The 18,627-nt window shown below is 42.5% G+C and overlaps 1 long non-coding RNA gene across 1 annotated transcript; it reads left to right on the top strand.

The window, feature by feature from the left end:
• Positions 1-1,731: 1,731 nt before the first annotated feature.
• LOC144597557 (uncharacterized) lies at positions 1,732-5,959 on the top strand. The gene is made up of 3 exons (XR_013547759.1): positions 1,732-1,865; positions 2,140-2,199; positions 5,698-5,959. It is a non-coding gene; the product is annotated as an uncharacterized LOC144597557 (long non-coding RNA).
• The last annotated feature ends 12,668 nt before the right edge of the window (positions 5,960-18,627 follow it).

Below are 18,627 nucleotides of genomic sequence, written 5' to 3'. Positions count from 1 at the left end.
ACAAAGAGTAGGGATTAATGGGTCCCTTTCAGAATGGCAGGCAGTGACTAGTGGGGTGCCGACCGCAAGGCTCGGTGCTGCGACCACAGCTATTTACAATATACATTAATGACTTAGATGAAGGGATTAAAAGTAGCATTAGATAATTTGCAGACGACACAAAGCTGGGTGGCAGTGTGAGCTGTGAGGAGGATGCAGGGTGACTTGGACAGGTTGTGTGAGTGGCCAGATGCATAGCAGATGCAGTTTAATGTGGATAAATGTGAGGTTATCCACTTTGGTGGTAAGAACAGGAAGGCAGATTATTATCTGAATGGTGTCAAGTTAGGAAATGGGGAAGTACAAAGAGATCTGGGTGTCCTTGTTCATCAGTCACTGAAAGTAAGCATGCAGGCACAGCAGGCAGTGAAGAAAGCTAATGGCATGTTGGCCTTTATGACAAGAAGAGTTGAGTATAGGAGCAAAGAGGTCCTTCTGCAGTTGTACAGGACCCTAATGAGACCGCGCTGGAGTACTGTGTGCAGTTTTGGTCTCCACATTTGAGGAAGGACATTCTTGCTATTGAGAGAGTGAAGCGTAGGTTCACTAGGTTAATTCCCGGAATGGCGGGACTGTCATATGTTGAAAGACTGGAGCGACTAGGCTTGTATACACTGGAATTTAGAAGGATGAGAGAGGGTCTTATTGAAACATATAAGATAATTAAGGGACTGGACACACTAGAGGCAGGAAACATGTTCCCAATGTTGGGGCAGTCCAGAACCAGGGGCCACAGTTTAAGAATAATTAGAACGGAGATGAGGAAGAACTTTTTCAGTCAGAGAATGGTGAAAGTGTGGAATTCTCTGCCTCAGAAGGCAGTGGAGGCCAGTTCGTTGGATGCTTTCAAGAGAGAGCTGGATAGAGCTCTTAAGGATAGCGGAGTGAGGGGGTATGGGGAGAAGGCAGGAACTGGGTACTGATTGAGAGTGATCAGCCATGATCGCATTGAATGGCGGTGCTGGCTCGAAGGGCTGAATGGCCTACTCCTGCACCTATTGTTTATTGTCTATAATAATGGGTAGGCCATTTAGAACGGAGATGAGGAAGAACTTTTTCACTCAGAGAGTTGTGAATCTGTGGAATTCTCTGCCTCAGAAGGCAGTGGAGGCCAATTCTCTGGATGCTTTCATGAGAGAGTTAGATAGAGCTATTGATGATAGCGGAGTCAGGGGGTATGGGGAGAGGGAGGAATGGGGTACTGATTGTGAATGATCAGCCATGATCACATTGCTGGCTCGAAGGGCCGAATGGCCTATTCCTACACCTAATGTCCATTGTTTAAAACATCTCATATCACCTTGACCAATAGTTTGTTTAAGTATGGCAAAGCACCACAAGCTCCTGGATTTCTTCACTAGCCAATGCCATGATCTTTTCAAAAATATTATCCTTCAATCCAGGTGACTTAATCCAAATGTCGCTGTTTCGCTTTTGACAGATGCTGCCTGGCCTGCTGAGAACTTCCCAGCATTTTCTGTTTTTATTTCAAACCTTCAACATCTACATGTTTCTGTTTGATTTTCACAAACTAAATGATTCTACAGCTTCTAATCTAAACCAGTCAGGATATTGTATCTTTTTCCATGTCTTCAGTTTGACCAGTTGTTTACCTACCATTTCTTCTATTGTTTCCAAAAATCCAGTGACCCTGAATGTCAGCTCCTTGTTTCCCTCCAATGAGATAGAGCCATGGAGTCATATAACAGGGAATAGACAATAGACAATAGGTGCAGGAGGAGGCGAGGAGGGAGGGGCGCGCCACTCGCCACTCGCCACTCCGACCAGCACGGCTCGCAATGCCGAATAAAAACAAGAAAGACACGGTGAGGAGAGGCGGGCGCCGCGGAGGGCTGAGGGGGCATCACTCGTGGCTGGGGCCTAATGTCATGTGTGGGCCCGGGAGTTGGAGTGGCGGTTGTATCCCCGCCCGGGCAGCGAGGCGACGGGCCGATGGGCCTGGCTCCGGTCCCGGCGACCCACCGGCTGCGCTGCGGGACCGCCCGCCCCGGGAGGATGTGTGGTGGGAGGCACTGGCCGCTCGGTCTCCTCGCACCTCAACTCCCAGCTGATCGAGTGCTTTCTGCATCTGTCACTTAGGAACCTACTAAAAATGGGGAAAACGGCACGAAGGACGGACAGGAGAATGGCGAGCATGAGGTAAATGGATGGACGGGGACGGGGACGGGGACGGGGCAGAGCAGGGGCGGCGGCCGGCCAGCTGCAGCCACAACCACAACCACAACCTGGTCGCCCTACTCACACCTGCAGACACACGCACGGTGTCGGTGCTGGCTGGAGACAGTCATGCAGCGGACCAGGCAGCATCTGTGAAGCAGGGTCCCTCCCTCCCGATCCAACACGGCACCTATCCATGTTCTCCACAGATGCTGCCTGACCCGCTGAGTTACTCCAGCACTCTGTGTCTTGTTTTGTAAACCGGCATCTACAGTCGTTTGCGTCTAGTCTACATTTCACGCATTTACAATTTAATTTGGCGCAAGAACGCGTAACAGAATAACATTTAAAAGCGCGTTGTGAATGCCGAAATAGAATATCCTTACCATCATCGGTTTTCATTGTTACGGGAATCTGAAAGGAACCGTTCACCACGCGTGATCTTTGCCGGTGGGCATACCATACAACACACTCCACACAGGCTGGGAGCTGCTCGCCATCCATGTCAGTGTGCAGATTCCACACAAACTGTCTGATCTCTCTGCACGCAATCTCCTTCGCTATTCTACTAACTGCTTGTGTCAGGTTGATGTTATTTACAGTGCCCTCCATAATGTTTGGGACAAAGACCCATCATTTATTTATTTGCCTCCGTACTCCACAATTTGAGATTTGTAATCGAAAAAATCACATGTGGTTAGTGCACATTGAAAGATTTTAATAAAGGCCATTTTTATACATTTTGGTTTCACCATGTAGAAATTACAGCAGTATTTATACACAGTCCCCCCATTTCAGGGCACCATAATGTTTGGGACACAGCAATGTCATGTAAATGAAAGTAGTCATGTTTAGTATTTTGTTGCATATCCTTTGCATGCAATGACTGCTTGAAGTCTGTGATTCATGGACATCACCAGTTGCTGGGTGTCTTCTCTGGTGATGCTCTGCCAGGCCTATATTGCAGCCATCTTTAGCTTATGCTCGTTTTGGGGCCCAGTCCCCTTCAGTTTTCTCTTCAGCATATAAAATACATGCTGAATTGGGTTCAGATCGGGTGATTGACTTGGCCACTCTTCAATTGACCATTCTTTAGCTTTGAAAAACTGTTGCTTTAGCAGTATGTTTGGGATCATTGGCTTGCTGTAGAATGAACCGCCGGCCAATGGGTTTTGAGGCATTTGTTTGAACTTGAGCAGATAGGATGTGTCTATACACTTCAGAATTCATTATGCTACTACCATCAGCAGTTGTATCATCAATGAACATAAGTGAGCTAGTACCTTCAGCAGCCATACATGCCCAGGCCATAACATCCCCACCACCGTGTTTCACAGATGAGGTGCCATGCTTTGTATTTTGGGCAGTTCCGTCTCTCCTCCATACTTTGCTCTTGCCATCACTCTGATATAAGTTAATCTTCGTCTCATCTGTCCACAAGACCTTTTTTCCAGAACTGTGGTTGCTCTTTTAAGTACTTCTTGGCAAACAGTAACCTGGCCATCCTATTTTTGTGGCTAACCAATGGTTTGCACCTTGCAGTGTAGCCTCTGTATTTCCGTTCATGAAGTCTTCTGCAGACAGTGGTCATTGACAAATCTACACATGACTCCTGAAGAGTGTTCCTGATCTGTCGGACAGGTGTTTTTTTGTTGTTGTTTTTTATAGAGAGAATTCTTCTGTTGTAGCTGTGGAGGTCTTCCTTGGCCTGCCAGTCCCTTTGCGATTAGTAAGCTCACCAGTTGTGTATGTAGGAAAATAACTGCAGATGCTGGTACAAATCGAAGGTATCATAAAATGCTAGAGTAACTCAGCAGGTTAGGCAGCATCTTAGGAGAGAAGGAATGGGTAACGTTTCGGGTCAAGACCCTTCTTCAGACTGATGTCAGGGGAGGGGGCGTGACAAAGAAAGGATGTAGTTGGAGACAGGAAGACAGTGGGAGAACTCGGAAGGGGGAGGGGAAAGAGAGGGACAGAGGAGCTATCTAACGTTAGAGAATTCAATGTTCATACCGCTGGGGTGTAAGCTCCCCAAGCGAAATATGAGATGCTGTTCCTCCAATTTGCGGTGGTCCTCACTATGACAATGGAGGAGGCCCATGACAGAAAGGTCAGACCGGGAGTGGGAGGGGGAGTTGAAGTGCTCAGCCACCGGGAGATCAGGTTAGTTAAGGCGGACTGAGCAAAGGTGTTGAGCGAAACGATCGCCGAGCCTGTGTTTGGTCTCGTCGATGTAGAGAAGTTGATATCTGGAACAGCAGTTACAATAGATGAGGTTGGAGGAAGTGCAAGTGCACCTCTGCCTCACCTGGAAAGACTGGGTCTTTGGATGGAGTCGAGGTGGGGAGGTAAAGGGACAGGTGTTGCATCTTCTGTGGTTGCAGGGGAAAGTACCTGGGAATGGTCTCTGCAGAAAGGGGAGGAGATGGGAAGATGTGGCCAGTATTGGGATCCCGTTGGAGGTAACGGAAATGTTGGAGGATAATTTGTTGTATACGCTGGCTGATGGGGTGGAACGTGAGGACAAGGGGGACTCTATCCTTGTTACGAATGGGGAGAGGGGGAGCAAGAGCGGAGCTGCAGGATATAGAGGAGGCCCTAGTGAGAGCCTCGTCTATAATGGAAGAGGGGAAGCCCCGTTTCCTGAAGAATTAGGACATCTCTGATGCGCTAGTGTGAAACACCTCACCCTGGGCGCAGATGCGGCGTAGACGGAGGAATTGGGAGTAGGGGATAGACTTTTTACAGGAGACAGGGTGAGAAGAAGTGTAGTCAAGATAGCTGTGGGAGTCAGTCAGTTTGTAATAGATGTTGGTCACTAGTCTGTCTCCTGTGTTGGAGATGGTGAGATCAAGAAACGGTAGGGAGATGTCGGAGACGGTCCAAGTATATTTAAGTGTGGGATGGAAATTAGTGGTGAAATGTATGAAGTCAGTGAGTTCTGCATGGGTACAAGAGGTAGCACCAATGCAGTCGTCAATGTAGCGGAGGTAGAGATCAGGGATAGGGCCAGTGTACGTCCGGAACAGGGATTGTTTGACGTACCCGACAAAGAGGCAGGCGTAGCTAGGGCCCATGCGAGTGCCCATAGCTACACCTCGGGTTTGCAGGAGGTGGGAGGAGTCAAAGGAGAAGTTGTTGAGGGTAAGAACCAGCTCTGCTAGGCGGAGGAGAGTGTTGGTAGATGGAGATTGGCTGGTTCTACGGTCGAGGAAGAAACGGAGGGCTTCAAGACCATCCTTGTGGGGGATGGGAGTGTAGAGTGACTGGACATCCATGGTAAAGATGCGGGAGTGGGGGCCTGGAAACTGGAAGTTATTGAGGAGACGGAGAGCATGTGAGGTGTCTTGGACCTAGGTGGGGAGGGATGCTCACCAGTAAGCTCACCAGTGCTCTCTTCTTAATGATGTTCCAAACAGATGATTTTGGTAAGCCTAAGGTTTGGCTGATGTCTTTAACAATTTTGTTCTTGTTTCTCAGTCTCATTGGCACAACTTTGGTCCTCGTGTTGATAAACAGCAATAAAAGTTTCCAAAGGTGATGGATAGACTGGAGGAAAGACGGTGCTGAGAGCTCTCTTATACCTGCACTAAGGAGGCAATTAAACACACCTGAGCAACTACAAATGCCTGTGAAGCCATGTGTCCCAAACATTATGGTGCCTAAAAAACACTATGTTTTAACACTGCTGTAATTTCTACATGGTGAAACCAAAATGTATAAAAATAACCTTTAATAAAATCTGACAATGTGCACTTTAACCACATGTGATTTTTTTTCTATTAAAAGTCTCAAATTGTGAAGTACAGAGGCAAATAAATTAATGGTGGGTGTTTGTCCCAAACATTATGGAGGGCACTGTAATTCCACCACGGTGATTTGCCATTTGGTTTAAAGAAAGTCTTGTATTATTTGGCGTTAGTGGACTTGCACTTGTGAGATTCCCCTCCCCCCTCGTCCTCATCAAATCTTTCTCACTGATTTATTTGGTCTTGGTTTATTATTGTCACGTATACAGAGATACAGTGAAAACAGTTGGTGTGTTATCCAGTTAAATCATACAATACAAGAGTACCATGAGGCCAAACACAGGTACAACAAGAGAAAAATACCAGAGTGCAACATATCCTATTACAGTGATTGTTACACAGAAAGTGCAGATTAAAAAGTCATGCACAGGCCACAATGAGTTGTGGGACTACACCCTTAGCTCATGAGACTAACTTCAGAAGTTGTTCCTGAAACTGGTGGTGCCTGCTTTTAAACTTTTGTACCTTCTGCCTGACGGGAGACGGGAGAAAAGGGAATAACTGAGGTGTAAATGGTCCTTGATTGTGAAACATGGATGGAGTTGAAGGGTGGGAGCCTGTTGATTAATACTCTTGGTAAATTTTATTTCCATTGAGATAGATGGACTGAAATTTCTTTCCCCAATTTCTATGAAAGCATTTGAAAAAGCTTCACATTTGCAGGCACAGAAAATTCTGAAACCTAAATCACCGTTCTACATGTTAAAATGTCTTACTATAAAGGAACTGATTCCAGTAGGAGTGAAGAACCAGGAAAAAAGATTATCATTTTATTTTTTGTGGTATCGAATTGTAAATTTTTGAAGACATCATTAAATCTATCCATGACTGAAACAAGGGTTTTTTAATACCCATGTTCCCATTGAAGCGGGGATTTGGAATGGCGACAGTAATGGGTATTTTGCCTTGGCTCTAAGTGCAGAGAATTTGATTAGAACTGTTCATGTTATTTAATGCAAGTCCCTTTTGATGATAACTGACCTTCGTTCAGTAATCTGCGTATAGGCACAGAGGCGGTGCAGAATTGATACAAAAACCACATTTACCTGATGGATTTTCTGGTTCTTCAAATGACATAAGGCATAATAATTTAAATAGTTGTTTAAAGACAACAGCCTTGGTTGTTTAAAGACAATGCCAATCTAGGAAGGTGCATACAAACTTAATTTACTGGTCTAAAATGACATTTTTATTATATTTAAAACAGATTACAATATTAAGTGTTTGAATAATTCATTTATCAAGAGCTTAGTTGTAAGTCCGTGTTAGTGCTGCTTCAATTGCAGATAATATAGATGCCATCTTGATACTGAATACATTTCTCGAGTTAAGATCAATCTAATTTTAAGAATAGTAATTTTGTTCATGGTACTTTCTATAACTGGATAGTGCAGGCTGACCTGCCGTCTACCCAGACATGTGTCACCCTGATGCAAAAGATTGATCTCAAGATGTTGTGAAATTAAAATAAAAATAATTTAAAAGTTACTTTACTATTCTGCAGACTGATAGTCTCCTTCAAAATGAATGAGGTCTTTAATCCTGTGCTGGCCTAAGATCAGAGACATAATGGTTTTCTTTTAAGTCTCATTTCTTCCAACTGTAGTCGGGCAGCAGTGTATGGTGACAAATGTAGCCGAAAAGTAAGTCTGGGACTAGCAGGAGGTCTATGCAAAACCAGGATCTATTTCAAATGACTGAATGCCGGAGGTTTCAAAGGCCACAGTCAGGAAGGTCTATTACATTCTGTTTTTAACATGGAGACTAACAGCACTATTCATTCGGCAATAATATTGGTTTGAGCGGTGGAGAGACGCCTCTCACCCTTTTTCTTGGTTTGAATTTCAAATGTACCTAATTAGCCCATTTTTTTGAAATTGTACCAAACAAGGTTTAAAACAAATCTGGTATTTGGTTCAGTTCTATTATTGCTTGCCATTGCTCATGATACTGAGCTAATTTTTTTAATTTTGCGGGTATTGCTATATATAGGAAAATGCTTTGATTGTGTGTATTGGACATTGTTTTGCTCACCGAATTAGCAACAACAATTATTCTTACCAAATTTTACTTGTGCAATGTAATAACTTCTTATCAATGTCAGTTTATTTCCTGTGTCCAAATCTTGCATCAGTGTTTCATGAGAGATATTTGTCTTGCTGTATTTTCACAATCTTGGGGTTCAAAGCACCAAACAACTTCTTAATTGCGCTTTGGAATTCAAAATACTGTTTTGGTCTAAGGAATGTAGCAACGTATTTGAACGTTGGTTTATTGCTATTTGTGCAGTTTGCCAAAGACTAAATAATTCAGTTTAGTTGATTGTGGAATAAATATCCTTCAGTACAAAGCAGTCTCTTGTTTTTACGTTAACAACAGTTGGTAACTGCAGCAGGAATTGCTACAAAATATAGAAGTATTCAGTAATTAAGGTATTGATATCATTCTAGAAAGACGCTGAAGATTTTGGTAATGCTGTAGGTTTGTTTTTTACATCTATCTTGGGGACAGGTAGTCTAACATCCAAACTGCCGGATGCATGCAGTGGTATCTCCAACAGCGCAGCACTCGGCTCCTCACTGCAGTCTCAGCTTGGATATTGTGCTCCGTGTGGTGGGAACTGATCTCACAATGCCTTGGAGTGGTGGTACCATGTCTACCTGGTAAAACTGGCAATAATGATGGCAAAACCCAACATTTTTTTTGTAATATAAGTATCTTTTATCTGTTCATGTTGTAGTTTCACTCCACCCACTTGTGCTGGCATTTAGCACAACTTGGCTTGATTCACTTGTTGCTTTGTTTTTAGCTAGCTGTTTCTCATTCAGTCGATGTGGAAATCCTAATTTTCATGTTTTTCTCCAAATTTAATTATATATAAAAACAGCCATACCTTTTCATTTTTTTTGTTGGATCTGGGGAGATACTTTGTTTCTGTGATCTCTCCTGATTATCTTACCCTAATATAAAGTTTGAGGGTGCTTTGCTAGGGCGATTTGGGTCTACTCTGCATATTGGAATAATAATCTCTTGGACTCCTTAAACTAATTTACTTATCTTACTTGTTCCATTTTTCTTTTTTAAATAAAATTCAATCAACAATTATATTTTCAAAATCTAACATAAATTCTCAGTAATATGCCTCATTTCACATGTAGGTATTAAAATGACCTGATGAACTCTTAATTTTGTTTTGCCTTGTAATTTGCCTTTCACTTAACAATAGGAGACATAAGAAATACATAGGCATTGTTTTGTTTCCTTTATTGCAGAAATATGCTGTAATGAGCTTATGAAGCAGAAGCTTCATAAAATTGACAAATTCTTGCAACCTTGTGAAGCTTCTGCATTTTTCCACATCACTAAAGACCAACTTGTGTGGATGATTACTTTTGCTGTCGATAAACAAACTTCTCACGATGCAAAAAACAAGCATTCTTGGATTAAATATTTCAAAAGCTAAATATGAATTACAATAAGAATATTCTACCATTAAATATACTTGGCAAAACCTGTAATTTCAGTTATCGTTTGTATTACTCTCCCTCTTTGTTCACTCTACAAATTAGAATTGAATTGTCTAGCAATTTCTCCTCTAGTCATCTTCCACCTGCCTCCTCCCTTTAGTTCACTTTTTTTCAGGTTAAATTTGCTGGTGAATCCAGTGGGTTTAAAAGGAAATGGAAGCCGCAGAAATTCAGCTTGTATGTTTCAGACCAGCATTCCCGACTCCAGCTGCATACCCCAATGACTAAGCCAGATGCTGAACCATCAGGATTTCCCCACAACCAGATGCTGGATTGTCAGAGTTTTACTGTATTTGTACACCTCAACTGTAAATATACACAAAGGGCAGCCATTTGGCCCAATCTCCTCCTTGCCGAAGAAATGTCACTTAAATACAGTGGCACCCAAACCCACACAACCGCTCTGGGCCTAACAAATATGTTGCTGTATTCTTGGAAACAAAATACAATTTATTAAAATAAGAATATTTGTTGGACGTAACTCTTTACTTGAGCTAAGTAATGTCTGTGAGTTTTCATTAACTGTAGTTTCCTTTTCCCAGTTGCTCCCATATTTAACCTACATCATCCAAAAGATGACCTAAAAAATTAACTAATGGAAGGATTAGGTAGATTGAGATAGTCCCAGATCCAGCTAAAAACAGGTGTGGTTGATTTAAATATAATTCAATTGGGAGTAAAACATGAAAACTAGCATGAAATTGGGGGGGGGGGAGAGAGACTGATCACAAGTAGCATTAGTGAATTTATGTCCCTTCAAGATAGTTCATATTCAAAATGGGAATGAAGAAATGGATGAGAAATTAAATAGATTTTCTATCAGCCCTTGCACCAGCAAACTGTCTGTTGTGCAACAAACTTTCATAATCCTCCCTTGAAATAATTCTGCAATCCTATTGGTTAACCACCTGTTTTTGTATTTCAAAAGACCATGAAAAGAACACTGTTTTTTAATACCTTGAGGTTTCCCAAAAGTGCTTTACTGCACTGGTAAAATTTATTTATTGCTATCCATACAAGAAAGAAGGTAGCCTAACTGCATTGCAAGGTGTGGAACAATAATGTGATGTATCAAGTCAAGTTCAATAAATGTTAACTAGAAATTCCCAGCCATCCTTCAATGCCATGGGATCTTTCATTATAAAGAGTTCTATTGCTGAGTTTTGGGACTGTACTGAAGAGACTGCTTGGAAGGTGAGTTTTAAACTTTCACGTAGCAAGGTAGAAATGCAACCATTGAGCAAGGCTACATTTTGTTATAGACTTGTGGATTAATAAGGAATTTGGTGCACGTAAATATGTACTAAAAATATTTACATTCTGTTTGGTAATTACTGCAGCATACTCATAGAAGAATTATAATACACATTCTTATCAACTATTCTATTTTGATACTTTATGGATATCAGTGCTGCTTTCTTATTTGCCATTTCTACTAATAAGGCATATCGCAATCAACTGAGTAAGAAGGTTGTGTTTATTTAATGGGGGTTGGACACAGAAAATTAAGTTTGATAGAACACGTTTTAGTTGAATTTTGAAAACTTGGTAGAGAAATTACATAGACAATTTGAGAATAATGCCAAAATCTATTTTTATCCAAGGCTGTACAGGGTTCTGTTAATCTTCTTAAATATGTAACCAATGGTTAGTGCCATGAAAAGTGAATAAGGAAAATGAATGCAACTGGAATTGCATTCACGTCCTGAGTCTTCTGGCAGCAGCGAAGGAAAGGATCACCATTTCAGTAAAGTTACAATATATTAAAGTAGAATTACATCACCACCTCAGCAATTGTTTATGCATTTCTATAATAATCTTCCACGGTAAGGCGTGTAAAGTTTTTCACTGCAGGCATTTTCTTTTAAAGAGAGCGATACTTTTTTATGATGGGCTCTTCCAAACAAGTTGGCACTTGCAAAAATATTTCTCAATTCAAGCCAAATGTAACCAGAACACTTGAGTGTTAATTTATAGTGTTAAGTAAAAAGGTTAATTTTCATAAATTCTAGGAGCAGAATTAGGCCACCTGGCCCATCAAGTCTATTCTACTATTCATTCACGGCTGATTTATTGTTCCCTCTCAACCCCTTTCTCCTGCTTTCTCCCGCTAACTCCTGACATGCATTTTTACTTTTAAAAAGAGCCATCACCTTTTTATGAAGGGCCATACTCTAATGTGTTGTAAGAATATATTAATAAACTATTACTAGGCAAGATATGATGATAGTCATTCTACTTGTAAGTCAGAGGTCTGTACAAATGATCTGGAGATGTGAGCAAATTCTACATAGCACGTGGGGAATTGAATTTGTTAATTAAGTTAGGACTACAAAACTTCTATGAAGATTGCATTTTTCTGCCAAGATGCCTCGAAAATCAAAATACTGAATGCTCAGGAGGTCAAGCAACATTTGTAAGAAAGACAAAACGATGCTTCAGATCCTTAACCTTTCAGGAACATTGGGGCAGTTAAAAATATATAGTTTTTGTCCTTGCAGTAATTCTTAAAATCTTCCTGGTTCACTGATCACCACACAGTGAAAACTGCCTGCTGTGACTTTTTTCTGGCCATTTGTGACTCCTGATCTACAGCAGTGTATTTTGTTTTAATTGAAATGGTTTAGTTGGTCATTTAATGCAAGAACCATTAGTTATTAACAAGAAATGGTCACCTCACCAGTGAATGAAAAATGAAGACATTTTTACACGATAATGTACAGTAGAATGGCCGTTATGTAATGAAGGAGATATTGTTTCAAATATGCCGGTCATGAAACTTGCAACTTGTCAAGGTTTAATACCTCTGAGTAACCCTGAGTAGATGTGAGGATGAAGTGAGAGCGATTGACTGACACTGAGGTAACATTTCACCATGCAGCATCGAACAATCTTAATAAAATAAAAATCAAGTCAAAGTTTCACTTTGAAGTCATGTCTACTCTGAAAATAGATGGTTGTGGTTGTTGGACGTCAATCTTTTCAGCTTGGGACATTGCTGAATGGATATCCCGGCAGATTCCTATGCCCAGCCATCTTGAACAGTTCCATTAATTAATTACATGTCACAAGTGCATGTCACAATTCCACTGCTGCATAAAATCTTATTTTGTGCTAACTAAAATGACTTGAATTTCTTCAGTGATATTTGTAAGGCTTTTGATATGGTAACTGATGATTTAGATCTAAATATAAAACTAAAAGTTGCAGCTTCACAAAAGCCAAGCTTCAACTGAGTTTTTTTTTGCAGATCTCAAACAAGAGATCCAACAACAATACTCTTCCTACAACACAGGTAGCAAAGATAAAGCCTCCTGGTTCTACCGTAGTGAAGAAAGAAAAGCGACAGAGTTCTTCTCGGTTCAATATCAGTAACAACAGGGAACTACAAAAACTACCACCTTTGAAAGGTAATGTTTGTTCACTTTTATGGATCTAACTTTAAGGCAATTTTTAATTTGATCAATCCACTTTAATGTAGTTGATGGAAAATCAAAAGAAATCTGTTGCTGTGCAAAGCAATGGTACTTTATTGACATATGTCACGAGGTACAGTGAAATTCGTGGTCATTGTGCCATTAGGCACAAGATGGTGGCGCAGGCAAGTGTTGAAACACATCTGGCTGTGGTAGTGGGTTTGGGTCAGAACCTGGTTGAAGAGCCAGGCGCAACAGGAATCACCGAGGGTGAGCAGTGGAGTGGGTTTCACAGAACTGTCGGGGACAGGAGGAAGACTTCTTCAAAATAGACATAACTTGAGATTTCGCAGTGGAGCAATCAAAATATAGAAACAAAGAACTGCACATGCTGGTTTACAAAGAAAGGCACAAAATGCTGGAGTAACTCAGTGGGCCAGACAGCATCCCTAGAGAACATGGATAGGTGACGTTTTGGGTCAGGACCCTTCTTCAGGCTGATTGCAGGGGTGGGGGGAAAGCAATCTGGAAGAGAAAGCTGGATGGAAGAAGGCAACGTTCATGGGTTAGTCACCTAAAATTGGACTATTCAAGGTTCATACAGTAGGGTTGGAAGCTACCCAAGCTGAATAAGAGATGGTGTTCCTCCAGTTTGTGTGTGGCCTCACTCTGGAAAAGGAGGAGGCCCAAGGCAGAAAACTCAGTAGGGAATGGGAAAAAGAGTTAAAATGGTCAGCAGCCAGGAGATCTGGTAGGCTTTGGTAGACTGAGCGCGTTCAATGAAATGGTCGCTGAGTCTATGGTTTGTGTCGCCGAAGTAAAGCAGGCCACACCGGGAATATCGGATGCGGTAGATGAGGTTAGAGGACGTGTACGTGAACCTTTGTCTCATCTGGAAGGACTGTTGGGATGCCTGGATGGAGGTGAGGGAGGAGATACAAGGACAGATTATAAACATAGCACAAAAAGTAAGGAAATTTGTGTTTGGTAGATTATTTCTTTGTTGTAACAATGCTTCTTGGCAATAAATCTTATACCGTTGGAAAGCCTGTTTATTTCCCTTTTAAATGGTGCCACATTTGTAAGGAACGTGCATTTGTGGGATGAGCAGCAGAGCTGAGTATATGGGTTGCGCCCATGAAAAATTTGCCAAATCTTCTCTGCTAATGCCAAACAGCTTATTCTGCTGTTGCTATTGACTCTTGTTTTGAGCTTCTGGTACCCCCAGGTGCTGACAATCAGGTGCCTGATTGGCACCTGATTGGCAGCATCTGTGAGCATGGGCCCTGCTACAGTGGTCAGTAGGTGTCTGCTCCAAGAATCGGCATGCCACGTTTGACTGATCTGGATAGGGCCCGTGCGATAGGGCAACTTCAAGCTGGTGTTCCGCAAAACCAAGTTGCGGCATTATTTGGAGTGAGCCCTAGTACCATCTCCAAAGTGAAGGCCAAGTTCCATATAACGGGGGATGTCAGAGACAGGCCGCGAAGTGGGGGTCCCAAGAAGACGACACCCGAAGAAGACCGTTTCCTCACCCTGTCAGCACTTAGGAACCGTAGGCTGTCTTCTACAGATTTGCAGTCAAGGTTTGCAGGACGATATGGCCGACGGCTCTCTGCCCAGACAATTCGGAACAGACTGCACGCAGCCGATCTCCGGTCTCATAGGGCTGCCAGGAGGCCTGCCATGACTGCCCTTCACCGTCAGGCCCGTTTGCGCTGGTGTCGGCAACACGTGCACTGGAACCTGAACATGTGGAGGAACGTTATGTTCAGCGATGAGTCCAGATTCTGCCTACGGCAGTTGGATCATAGGGTCAAAGTGTGGAGAAGACGCGGAGAACGCTATGCTGATTGCTGCACCGATAGAATAACATCTTTTGGTGGAGGCAGTGTGATGGTGTGGGGCGGCATCTCCCTCACTGGAAAAACGAGGCTTGTCATCATTGGAGGCAATCTCAATGCAGAGAGATATCGAGATGAGATTCTGCAACCAGTGGCAATCCCATATCTCCACAGTCTGGGACCGAACTCTATCCTCCAAGATGACAATGCTCGCCCCCACAGAGCAGGGTTTCTCAGAGACTACCTCCAGAATTTGGGAGTGGAGAGGATGGAATGGCCTGCCAGCAGTCCTGACCTCAACCCCATTGAACACTTGTGGGATCAGCTTGGGCGTGCTGTTCGTGCCAGAGTTCGCACTGACTTGCGACAAATGCTGGTTGAAGAATGGGATGCCATCCCACAACAGTGTGTGACCAGGCTGGTGACCAGCATGAGGAGGAGGTGCCAGGCTGTTGTGGCTGTGTACGGTTCTTCCACACGCTACTGAGGCTCCTGTTTATTAAATGAATAAATTGTTAAATTGCCAATATGTCTTGTTTCTTCAGACTTCAATCATCCAATCCACCAAACAACACCGAACAAGAGTCAATGGCAGAATAAGCTGTTTGGCATTGGCAGAGAAGATTTGGCAGATTTTTCATGGGCGCAACCCACATACTCAGCTCTGCTGCTCATCCCACAAATGCATGTTCCTTACAAATGTGGCACCATTTAAAAGGGAAATAAACAGGCTTTCCAACGGTATAAGATTTATTGCCAAGAAGCATTGTTACAACAAATAAATAATCTACCAAACACAAATTTCCTTACTTTTTGTGCTATGTTTATCTCCTGTGGTTGCAGGGGAAAGTACCCAGGGAGGGGGTGGTTTGAGTGGGGAGGTGAGTGAATCAAGGAGTTGGAGAGGGAGAGATCTCTGCGGAAAGCATAAAGAAGTGGGGATGGGAAGATGTGACTAGTGGTGCGATCACGTTGGAGGTGGTGGAAATGTTGGTGAATGATTTGTTGGATGCGGAGGCTGGTGGGGTGAAAGGTGAGGTCCAGGGGAAGACTACACTTGTTCGGTCTGGGAAGAGGCAGAGTGAGAGTAGAACTACAGGACATGTGTAAGGGATCTACGTATGACAGCAGGGGGAAATCCATTCTCATATGTTTCACAATGTAAAGCTCATCTTCAGAGCAACATGGTGGAGATGGATATATTGAGAGTAAGGGATAGGATTTTTGCAAGTGGCAGGGTGGAAGTAGGTGTAATCCAAACAACTGTGGAAGTTGGTGGGTTTGTAAGTTGGTGGGTAAATTGATAATCTGTCCCCTGTGAAGGAGACAGAGATCAAGAAATTGGAGAGAGGTGTCAGAGAGGTTCCAAATGAATTTGAGGTCAGGGTGGAAGTTAGTGGTAAAATTAATTAAATCAGTGAGTTCTGCACTGCACAGGAGGCAGCCTCGATGTAATCGTTGATGTAAGGGGTCCATTCTTAGTCATGTGTGTGACCAAAATTGTGCAATACATCTCTTCTAATTCTGAAAGCATTACAGGTATATTGTTTAGTACTGTATATAAGACCTATATATGTCGATGCTTATCAAGTTAAAATGTTATATGTTATGCTGACAATGTTTGTTTATGGTCAGATATGACTGGTCACGTGTGTGACCTCGCGAGCAGACATATTTGACCTCCAGTGCAGTTCTCACTGATGCTTGGTTTAGATTTGACCAGGACCACACAAGCTCAATACTTTGCTCAAACATGGCTGAATTCTAAAGACGATGCATGAGTGATTGCCTTTGACATCAAGGCATATTTGCCCAAATATGGTGATGAAGCATCAAAGGGAAATCTCAATTACTTCTGTCATTATCTCTCACAAAGGAAAATGATTAAAGTAAGTAATCGATCAAATAGCCGCAGAGCATCACTGCAGGAGTTCCTCAGAGCAGTGTCCTCGGCCCAACCAGTTTAAGCTGCTTCGCCGAGACCCTTCCATCACAAGGCCAGAAGTGGGAATATTTGCTGATGATTACACAATATTCAATTTTATTCACATCTCCGTAGCAAATGGGAAGTGCATGCAGCAAAACACTAGGCATGGAATGATAAATGGCAAGTAACATTTACACCACAGAATGTTATCTCCAACATGAGAGCAATCCAGCCACAGCTTGATATAATAATACTCACACAATCATATCCTAGAAGCAAGGTGCCAGATTCGTCCTCCATAATCCTTGGGTACAATTAATCCCACCAGCCGGACGGACGTGGATTAGGTGGTTGTACTGATAGGCAGGCAGTGGTGAGTGGCCCTTACAATCCCCAGCATTCACCACCCTCTCGGATGGGCTACTCAGTAGCAATCTCCAACATGAGATGGCACTTCAATGATGTTCATGGCATTATCATCACTGAGTCCCTCCTGGGAGTTACTATTGACCAAAACATTAAATTGTACTATCCTTAAATATTGTGTCTGCATGAGCAGATCAAAAGTTGGATATCCTATAGCAGTGCCTCTCATTCTGACACTGAAGCTCTTTCCATTGACTATAAATACAAAAAAAATGGTGCTTGATTGAATTCTCTAAACTTGTCTGGATGAGTGTACTGCCAATAACTCAAGCATTACCGTCTACAGTAACGCATCCCAGTTGATTGTTGCTCCATCAAATACCCTAATCATCCATTTTCTCCACCACTGGCTTTGGTGTGGATCATTGAGAAAGTCTTCTGCAGTTATTTGGCCAGGCAACTCCAACAATACCTACAACCTTTACCACCAAGGAAGGAAAAAGGACAGAAGAGGCATCAGATCACCACCTTCACTATCCTAACTTTGAAATATTTGGCCTCTCTGCCTAAATTCTGGAATTTTCTATCCATTAGCACTCTGGAGAAAATGTAGAACTTGTGTGTGTCTACATGGGATGCATCTACATGGGATGCTCAATACCAGGCTGAACACTTTTCCACTTTGAGCAGCCATGGCCCAGGTATTCCAAAGAGACATGGGGATGTTTTTGCATGGCAGACAATGCTTTTGGTTTTCTTGCTATTGGAGCCACACAATTATTGTAGTTACAATAGCAGATCAGCAGCTGAGTTTATGCAACACCCAAAGCCTTTCCACCATCTTCCAGGCATAATTCAGAAGCATTATGGAATACTTGCTTGGATGGGTGCACCTAAAGTGCTCAATATTGTCCAAGGTACGGTAGCTTTTGGACTGACACCCATTCCACTACCCTCGGCTAGGCTATTCTAACAGCGCCCAAATCTAATCTCAATCACCAAGAAAGGCAAAGGAATCGGGCGGATGAGAATGTCATGTCCCCTGGTAAATCACACCATCCTGACCTGGGAATATCTTTTCTTTTCATTGTCTCTGGGTTCAATCCTGGAACTCCCTTAAGTTCAACGTTACAAACAACATGAAGGGAATACCTTTGCAGTAGTCATGGTGGCTCAACCAACACCTATTCAAATGCATTTTGGGATTAGCAATAAATCCTGACTTTGCCAGATCCTATAAATGGAATAAATTAAAAATAAATTGAATCTGTACACTGCTGCCACATTTTGAAAGTTGTAAAAACTGCTGACCAAAGCTTTGTCAAGATTTGAATTAGAGTGTTCATGAAGGGAATGCCAAAGAGTAGGTAAATTAAAATACAAAGTACCAAAGTCTGTCAAAATGTGGCATAATGTAAGCAATGTTATTAATGGGATTTTATGAAGAACTGTATGAAAACATACATATTTGAAATTACAACCCTAATGCTCAATTTCCAATTTGATCCTGTGGCTTTAAGA

The sequence above is a fragment of the Rhinoraja longicauda genome, chromosome 10, assembly GCF_053455715.1.
Source record: "Rhinoraja longicauda isolate Sanriku21f chromosome 10, sRhiLon1.1, whole genome shotgun sequence".
NCBI lineage: Eukaryota > Metazoa > Chordata > Chondrichthyes > Rajiformes > Arhynchobatidae > Rhinoraja > Rhinoraja longicauda.
Note: the sequence above shows the minus strand (reverse complement) of the source record. Positions and strands in the feature narration are given on the sequence as shown.